Source organism: Oreochromis aureus, linkage group 20 (assembly GCF_013358895.1).
Source record: "Oreochromis aureus strain Israel breed Guangdong linkage group 20, ZZ_aureus, whole genome shotgun sequence".
Taxonomy (NCBI): domain Eukaryota; kingdom Metazoa; phylum Chordata; class Actinopteri; order Cichliformes; family Cichlidae; genus Oreochromis; species Oreochromis aureus.
In genome coordinates, this window is record NC_052961.1 from 28014058 (window position 1) to 28024294 (window position 10237).

Below are 10237 nucleotides of genomic sequence, written 5' to 3' on the forward strand. Positions count from 1 at the left end.
GCGGGGCCCCCGTGTTTAAAATGATGGTGCTGGATGTATTACTGCCGACCCGTACTACTTGAGGTCTTCCGGTGAGGAAATCCAACAGCCAGTTGCACAGAGAGGTGTTAAGCCCCAACTGGACCAGTTTTTGAGTGAGCTGTTGGGGATTATAGTGTTGAATGCTGAACTGAAATCTATGAACAGCATTCGAACATATGAGTCTTTTTTGTCCAGGTGTGTGAGTGCTGAGTGGAGTGCAGTGGAGATAGCATCATCGGTTGAGCGGTTGGGCCGATACGCAAACTGGAAGGGATCCAGGGAGGGGGGCAGGACAGTCTTGATGTGTTGCATGACTAGTCGTTCGAAGCACTTCATCAGGATGGGAGTAAGTGCAACAGGACGGTAGTCATTAAAGCAGGAGGAGATGACTTTTTGGAACCGGAATGATTGTGGTGGCTTTAAAACATGTGGGGACGACAGCCTGGATAAGTGATATATTGAAGATGTCTGTGAAGACATCAGTGAGTTCTACTGCACAGTCTCTCAGTACACGACCAGGAATGTTGTCAGGACCCGGAGCTTTACGTGCATTGATCCTGCTGAGGGATCTCCTCACGCTGTCCGGGGACAGAGTCATCACCTGGTCGCCAGGAGGGGGTGGGGTCTTCTGTGCAGTGGTGCTGTTTTGGGCTTCAAAGCGAGCAAAGAAAGTGTTCAGCTCTGTTCAGCAGGGGATAGTGCTATCACAGGTCTGTGGTGGGGTCTTGTAATCTGTGATGGTCTGAATGCCCCGCCACAGGCTCCGTGAGTCTCTGCTGTCTTTGAAGTGATGAGATATTTTCCTGGAGTACTGTCTTAGCCTCTCTGATACCACGGGAAAGGTTGGCCCTAGCTGTCCTCAGGCTCGCCTCGTCTCCATCTCTGAAGGCAGCATTCCGAGCTTTCAGCAGCCTGTAGACCTCTCCTGTCATCCATGGTTTTTGATTTGCCCGGACAGTTATGGTTTTCGTGACTGTTACATCCTCAATACACTTATTGATGTAGGCAGTAACAGTCTCTGCGTACTCCTGGAGGTCAGTGGTGTTGTTATAGGTGGCAGCCTGCTTAAACATGTTCCAGTCTGTGATGGTAAAACAGTCCTGTAAAGCCTCTGAAGACCCTTCTGGCCACACTCGTATCCGCTTACGAACCGGTTTGGTGACTTTAACGAGCGGTCTGTACACAGGCATTAGCATGACAGTGACATGGTCTGAAGCGCCGAGGTAGGGGAGGGGAAAAGCTTTGTAAGCTCCTCTCCGGGTGGTGTAAACAAAGTCCAGTGTGTTATTTCCCCTTGTTGGAAAGTCTATGTGTTGTTGTATTTTTGGAAACACGCACTTTAAGTCTGCATGATTGAAATCCCCAGCCAGGATGAGAAAAGCATCAGGATGGGCTGTCTGCTGCTCACTGATGTGCTGGTACAGTTCGTTCAGTGCCTCGTTCCTGTTGTTAACATTGGAGGAGGGAAGGATGTACACAGCGCACAGTAGAATGGCTGTATATTCCCTCGGTAGATAGAATGGCCGGCACTTAATAACCATAAACTCCAGCACTGGTGAGCAGTGTTTGCAGACCACAACAGCATCGCGACAGCAACAGCATTCACTGCTGCTAATAACGTTTTACACTCTGTCACAGGTTTTATAGCTTTGTTCGTTCAGACTTTCTCGTGGTTGAGATTCCTGACAAAACAGCCAGCACACCGACCAGCAGAGCGTGACAATAGTTGGTTTATATTACGCTGAGATTTGACAGACAGAGACAAAAGAATGAAGGAGAACAACACAGAGTCACGCTATCAAGGAGAACCTGGACAGTAGATTCAGCAGTTTGGCTTGAAACTTGCAAACTGTTTTAACTTGTCATGTCTGATTAAGTTTTCCTTCCAGGGTGCTCGCCAGTTTTCTTTCACTTGTTTCCTTTTCCTGCCAGCAGAATGCACACACAGCTGCAGTAACTACACACAATGTTGCAGAGAACATGGAGCAGCAACAAACATGTGTTGGTCTCTAATCACCCATTCAGACTGACACAGCGACAGGTCTGTTGTCACTTATATCAGCCAATCAGGGCAAGACTTGGTGTTGCTAAGCAGGGAAAGAAATAAACTCAATGATAATGTCGTTCCAGTTTTTCATGAATACGAATCACTTTAAGCAAGTCTGCAGGTTTCACTTTAGTGTTTTTAACTAAACTCTTTGATGTAATCATTCTGAGAGCAAATCAAAAGCTGGACCTGTTCAGAAGTGTAGTTGTCAGGCATGTAACCATTCCTGAGATACACCACGGCCACCTGTTTGCTGTCCCTCAAGTGAAAGTGACACAAAAGACACATTAATCCATGTCGACACACAGCGACCTCCATCTCCTCTTCAGCCAGTTTGGAGGCCTTCCTTGAAGTCTCTCGTGCTGCTGTCCACTGGGAATCCCGACATGTGCCTCTTCCCTGTGTCTATGACATGTAACAAATATAATAAAATAGCAAGGAATTATAAAGTAAATGACAAGATTTTCCATTTACTCTAATTTAACAGTAGTCATTTTGCAGAAGACAGTCATTTGGTTACTATAGTAAAAACTATTATGTCAAATTACCCAAAAACAAGAACAAAATCAACTAAACTTGCATTTTTCACTGCCTTCTGTAAAGTGTCAACAAATGCAGACACTTGGCTGTCTTCAGCAACAAAAACGCCATCAAAAAAGTCATCAGAGCAACATCAGAGAAACAAAAAAGTCTAACCATGGAAGGTATACAGAAATGGCTGAAGTTTGGCTTTGAGGGTCGGGGAAGACAAAAAGCTATTAAGGACCTTTTGATTTGCAATCCAGTTCTCCTCTAAAATATTAAGGATGAAGCAACAGTGCTCCTCTTTGCTATTCTGAAACGTGTGTTAAGCACAGTGTAGAAGGTAAATAGAAGCTTACTCAGCACCATCAGCCATCATGCTAAATTTGCATCTTCAAAAGTCAGTGCAGCCAGACTCAAACCTGATTCTAAATGTTCAGGAGATACTGTTTAACGTTTAGTGTTAACTTAAATCACTCATCATTTACAGTATAAGAGTTCGGGGTTATGGGTTAGCACTATCATGTTAGCCGTAACTTTATTAAATAGTAACTTAATTAGTCATGATAGAAGATAATACTTCTGTCCTAACATGGTTTTAATATGTTTCACTCGAAAATAAGCTAATTTTTACAGCATGACTTTAAGATAGCACCATTAAGAGGGTAAAAGACATCATAATTTGTACAAATGCATCTGAAAACTGTGATATTAGCAGTGGTTGTGCTACTCCACACAGCCAATTTAACATTAGTGGCACTGCTGCCACTGTATAAATAGTGTCCATTTCAATGGTGTTACCTGTAATCAGTTGCTCCAGTGTAATAAAAGCTTGTGAAGAAAGTATCAGGTGAAGATTGGGCGTTACTGGTCCATATGTATGGGTCGGAGTTGTAATGCTAAGAACAGCTACTGTATGGACTGGTAAGATGTGAAACGGACATATATAGGGTGTGTTAAAGGCCGCCTTAAAACTAAATGCTTCCCTGGGCTTTTAATTGCAGTTAGACCAGGGGTGTCAAACATACGGCCCGCGGGCCGGAACCGGCCCGCCAGGGGGTTTAGTCCGGCCCGGGGAGAAATTTGCATTATTAAAAACCCCCAGTAAACTTCATTTTCTTTAAAATCTGCAGTTCCTATGTTGTTCGCTAGGGGGGCTGTGTTTTAGTCAGTTCAATCGCTTTACCCGCTTTTTCTCTTGGAACGGGCACCCTCATCAGCGAAATGTCTTTGTCAAAAAAGAGAAAAGTGGACACAGAGTGTCGGATTTTTCAAGAAAAATGGACTTCTTCCTATATGTTCACGGAGGTGAATGGGAAACCCGTGTGCCTAGTGTGCATGCAGCAAGTTTCGGTGCTTAAGGAGTACAATATTCGGTGCCACTATGAAACTCAACATGGTGAAAAATACAACAGCTTGCACGGAGAACTGAGAAAACAGAAGGTAAATGAAATGTTGGTTGGTCTGAGGAAACAGCAATCTGTTTTCACCCGGAGCCGAGAGGTCAGTGATGCTGCGGTGAAAGCCAGCTACGTAATTGCTAGCCAAGTAGCATTAGCATCAAAGCCGTACTCTGAGGGGGAGTTCGTCAAAAACTGCATGCTGGAACAATCGGCAGATTTGGACAGCCAACTGAAACGCAAAGTGGAGTAATTTCTGGAATTTTCTGTTGCAATTGATTTGAGTACTGGTATTACAGACGTCGCTCAACTGGCCATATTCATTCGTGGAGTTGATGATACTGTCACAGAGGAGTTTCTCGAGTTGGTGCCTATGACCGACACCACAACAGCTGAGGACATTTTCCGCTCCGTAGTTGGAGCACTGGACAGGGTCGGGGCAGACTGGTCCCGCGCCGAAAGCCTGGCCACTGATGGTGCGCCGTCAATGATCGGGAAAAAAGCAGGTGTTGTGACCAAGTTCAGAGAGAAAGTACAAGCCGCAAATAGAGGGCGTGATTTTTGGACATTTCATTGCATTTTGCATCAGGAGGCATTATGCTGCAAGTCCTTAAAAATGGATCACGTCATGGAGGTGGTTATCCGAACTGTTAATTTCATCCGAGGCAGAGGTCTCAATCATCGTCAGTTTGACAGCCTTCTCAGTGACTGTAACATTACCCATGGTCTGCCATACCACACTGAGGTAAGATGGTTAAGCAGAGGTGCTTTGCTGAAGCGCTTCTTTGATCTACGTGGGGAAATTGGACAATTTATGGAGAAAAAAGGAAAACCTGTTAAGGAATTACAGTGCCCACTTTGGCTGCAGGACCTTGCATTTATGGTTGATATTACAGAGCACTTGAATAATCTGAACAGAATGTTAAAGGGACGCAAAAAAAATTGTAACACAGTATTATGACAGCATACATGCATTCAAGTTAAAGCTCACGTTATGGGAGACGCAGATAGCAAGCGGAGACCCTGCTCATTTTCCGTGTCTCCGAGATGTGTGCCCAGCAAGTGTTAATCCTGATGTGAAACAGTACAAAGACAAGATTTCAGGGTTGCTGAGGGAATTTGAGAAACGATTTCAGGTCTTTAGCGAACTCGAGACAGGATTCGCAGTTTTTCGCTCACCATTCACAGTCAGAGCTTCTGATGTGCCTGTTGACATCAGAATCAGAATCAGAATCGTGTTTATTGGCCAAGTATATGTGCAGACAAATACAAGGAATTTGGTTCCGGTAGATGGTGGCTATCAAGCACAGCAATGTAAAACACACACACACACACACACACACACACACACACACACACGTCTATATATACATTACACATGCATACACATACATACACAAAGCTGTGTAAATCAACTATAAATAACTAAACTTATGTACATAAAATACAGAAATGAAATGAGGTGGAATGAATACTACAAAATGTACATAAGGTGCAGTTGCAGTCTGGCAGTGGGAGCAGTGTGACAGGTCAACTGTTTAGAAGGGAGATGGCGAGGGGAAAGAAACTGTTCCTGTGTCGGGTGGTCCTGGTCTGCAGGCTTCTGTACCGTCTGCCAGAGGGCAGCAGGTCAAAAAGTCTGTGTCCAGGGTGTGAGGGGTCTGTGATGATTTTCCCTGCCCGTTTCCTGGTTCTTGAGAGGTACAGATCCTGGATGGAGGGCAGGGGGGCGCCGATGATCCTTTCTGCTGCCTGTACAGTCCGCTGCAGTCTGCTCCTGTCCTGTTTAGTGGCTGCACCATACCAGACTGTGATGGAGGAGCACAGGACAGACTCAATGACTGCAGTGTAGAACTGGGTCAGCAGCTCCTGTGGAAGACTGTACTTCCCCAGTTGTCTCAGGAAGTACATCCTCTGCTGGGTCTTTTTGAGGATGGAGTTGATGTTGGTCTCCCACTTCAGGTCCTGGGAGATGGTGGTACCCAGGAACTTGAAGATCTTCACAGTCGACACAGGGCTGTCTGACATGATGAGGGGGGCAGAGTTGGGGATGTCTCCTGAAGTCCACTGTCATCTCTACAGTTTTAAGAGTGTTCAGCTCCAGATTGTGCTGACTGCACCAGAGTACCAGCCGCTCAACTTCCTGCCGGTATGCAGACTCATCACCATCCTGAATGAGGCCAATGACGGTGGTGTCATCTGCAAACTTTAGGAGTTTAACAGCCGAGTTCTTGGAGGTGCAGTCATTAGTGTAGAGGGAGAACAGTAGTGGTGAGAGGACACATCCTTGAGGGGCACCAATACTGAGGGTCCGAGTTTCAGAGGTGATCTCCCCAGCCTCACTTGTTGCTTTCTGTCTGTCAGGAAGCTGGTGATCCACTGACAGGTAGCTGGAGACACGCTGAGCTGGGAGAGTTTGGAAGAGAGAAGTTCAGGCACGATGGTGTTAAAAGCCGAACTAAAGTCCACAAACAGGATCCTGGCATAAGTTCCCGGGCGGTCGAGGTGTTGCAGGATGTAATGCAGCCCCATATTCACTGCATCATCCACCGACCTGTTTGCCCGGTAGGCAAACTGCAGAGGGTCCAGCTGGTGGCCTGTAATGTCCTTCAGATGGGCTAACACCAGTCGTTCGAAGGATTTCATGACCACAGACGTCAAGGCGATAGGTCTGTAGTCGTTCAGTCCTGTGATGGTGGGTTTCTTGGGAACAGGGATGATGGTGGGAGCGTTTGAAGCAGGATGGAACTTCACACAGCTCCAGGGATCTGTTGAAGATGCGAGTGAAGATGGGAGCCAGCTGTTCAGCACAGGTCTTGAGGCAGGAGGGTGAGACACCGTCTGGTCCGGGGCTTTCCTGGGCTTCTGTTTCTGAAATAGTCGGCTCACATCCTCAGTGTGTATTCTGAGTTTCAGGGAGGAGGAAAGGGGGTGGGAGGTGTGATGGAGGTCGTTGAGTCTGGATTGGAGAGGGTGGTGGTGGTCGTTGAGTCTGAAATGGGAAGGGTGGTGGTGGTCGTTGAGTCTGGATTTGGGAGGGTGGGGTGGTCGTTGAGACTGGATTGGAGAGGGTGAGGGTGAAGGGGAGAGGTGGAAGGTGTGTTGGGGTCAGTGTCTGAAGCGGTGTCTCTGGGGAGGGAGGGTGAGGCGGGAGTCTGTCCGTCTCAAACCTGCAGTAGAATGTATTTAGCTCGTTGGCCAGGTCTTTGTTTGCTTCAACAGTGGGTGGGGGGCGTCTGTAGCTGGTGATTTCCTGCAGGCCCCTCCACACTGACGCAGGGTCGTTGGCTGAGAGCCGTTCTTCCAGCTTCTGGGAGTAGATCCTTTTAGCTGCTTTGATCTCCTTGGTCAGTGTGTTCCTGGCTTGCTTGTACAGGGCCCTGTCACCACTTCTGTAGGCGTCCTCCTTAGCCTTACGAAGATGTTGGAGTTTAGGGGTGAACCATGGTTTATTGTTGTTGTATGTGCAGAAGGTCTTTGTTGGCACACACACGTCTTCACAAAAACTGATGTATGATGTCACAGTGTCCGTGAGCTCATCCAGGTTATCAGATGCAGCTTCAAAAACAGTCCAATCAGTGCAGTCAAAACAGTCCTGCAGTTCCTGCTTTGCTGCGTTAGTCCACTTCTTCACAGTTTTGACTACAGGCTTGGCACGTTTGAGTTTTTGCCTATAAACTGGAATAAGATGGACCATGCAACTTGAAATCATTGATTTGCGGTGTGATGTAGAATTCAAGGACAAATTTGCCTCTGTGGGCTTGGACACATTTTACAAGTATCTCCTACCACGCTATCCTAAATTGACAGCACTGGCTGCAAAAATGTTGTCCATGTTTGGGACTACCTACCTTTGTGAGCAAGTTTTCTCACTCATGACCATTAATAAAACAAAGCTACGCTCAAAGCTCACACATAAGCACTTAAATGAGATTCTGAAACTGGCTGCTACTCAGGATATGATGCCTGATATTGATGCACTTGTGCAGGCTAAAAGATGCCAAGTTTCAGGGGCAAATACTGAGCAAAACTAAATTCTATGGAATGCTGCTTTGAACGTTGCACTATAAAATAAACAAATGTAAATATTTGCTCTAGTAATTGCTGTGAAAGTCAGTGGTAGTCAGAAACAGATTTACAAGAGAAGACTATTGTTAAGTAAAATATTATGTCTTATGCATGCCACATATGTTATCTATGTGAGGTTTTTTTGTTTACATTTTATGCATTAACAAGGAAGGGGTCAAATTTACTTCATCAAATGTCTGTTTAAAACAGCTACCACTTAAGATTTCAAGTGTGTGGCCTCAATTTATGTGTTCAGAATTGCTTCCTAGATGTGGAAAATGGATTTTAAATTCATTCATTTCTAAATTTAGATGTGTTTGATGTATTTTAACATGCAGGGCAGTGTTTTTAAGTTCCACAAAACTGTTTGTTGACTAAATGTTTTAAAACATTGTACAATCACTGTGATCAGATTTTTATGTATAATGCACTTAAATAAATGTTAAACTGAGTAAAAGTGTAAAAGGACAATTAATTTAATGTAAAGATTTTTATAATTTATTTCTTCTTTGCACTAATACAAAGAAAAAAAGTGGACTTACTGTTAGTTCTATGTAATTTTGGAATGAGTTTACTGGTCTGGCCCCCTTGAGATCAGATTAAGCTGTATGCGGCCCCCAGACCAAAATGAGTTTGACACCCCTGAGTTAACAAAAAAACCCCAAAATAGAGGCAGCCCAGAGCTTTTTTTTTTTTCTTGGCGCTCAGCCTACCTCCCATAGCAGACGGCCTGTCAGAGACTCAATCCTGCGTAGTTTAACTCTGAGAACACTCTGCTGGCCTCTTAACGCTGTGCACCACACAGCCGGTCAGAAGAACACAGGCAGTTCTGTTGTATTTAAAGTGTATCCCTGTTGGTCATAAGGTGTTACCCAGTCAGCCGTACCAACCACAACCTGCTTCAAACAGTGTTACCAGCTTCTCAGTAAGGAAAATCGGTATTGACTAGGGATGGGTACCGGTGTGGTTCTGACATAAACGGTAGTAACCAGACCGAAAAGCAGCGCACATTTCGGTGCTTTATTTCGGTGCTTTTTTTTTCCTGAGCCAATTCTAGCCAATCATTTTACGTTTCCGAGGATAGTAGGCAGGGCCAGGTATGTACGTTCTTTTAGAGCAGAGCTACAGATTAAAAATGCCCAAGGCAAAGCGATCAAAAGTCTGGCTGTACTTCACAGCAAAAGATGCAAACTCAGCAGCCTGCAACAAGTGCTTCAAGCTGATACTGTGATACTGTCAAAGGAGGTAACACCTCAAATCTGATGAAACACCTGGCGACGCATAGCGTTTTTTTTTAAAGCCGAGAAATGCGCCATGTTTGATAGCTTGCTGTGAGACCTCACACCGTGCACATCTACTGCGGGTGTGGTGCCTGTTATTGGACCCGGAGTTAGCAACATCCCCCAAAAACCCAAAGAGCAGAGTCCTGCCCCCTAGCCCTGTCAGCGTAGCAGAAATGATGACGGATGATGATGGCATCAGTCGCCGTTCTCCTCTGCGTGAGTAGCTTCATGTTGTTCGTGTGTAATTAACGTTGAGTACGCTAACCACATTATTACATTAATGCATGTAAGGTGAACTAGCAAACACCGTCGTAGTTACATGCGGCTGTCTTCTTGTTTGATGGCAGATACTCCCTTCACCCTGGCCAAAAAGGCTAAAATGACCAAAGAAAAAGTGGAAAACAGTTAAACATGAGAGGTTTTTGGACAAAGTTTGTGTTTTTTCCATTGTTTAAGCACTGCTTCCAGCCAAGAGTGAGACCATATATGCACTATAGCTGCAGAAAAGGCTAACATTGTTATCTTTTTACAAAAAAAAAAGCTGAACATGAGAGGTTTTTGGACCAATTTTGTGTTCTCCATTCTTTAAGCACCGGTTTGAGCACCGTTTAAGCACCGGCACCGTTTCAAAAGTACCGGTTTGGCACCGGTATCGGATAAAACCTAAACGATACCCATCCCTAGTATTGACTTTCCAGAAAATCATTAAAAGGCGCTAAATGACGTCATCGACTAATTTGCAGAATTCGTCATGCTTATGGAAACTGTAGGAGAGAGAAATAACATTGTGGAAGTGACATAAAGTGAGTAAACACCCATAGATGATTAGATTTAGTTGCAGGGTGTGCATCATTGGTTTCGCCCAGCGGGATTTGTGGGACGTCTTCGTTGTCATG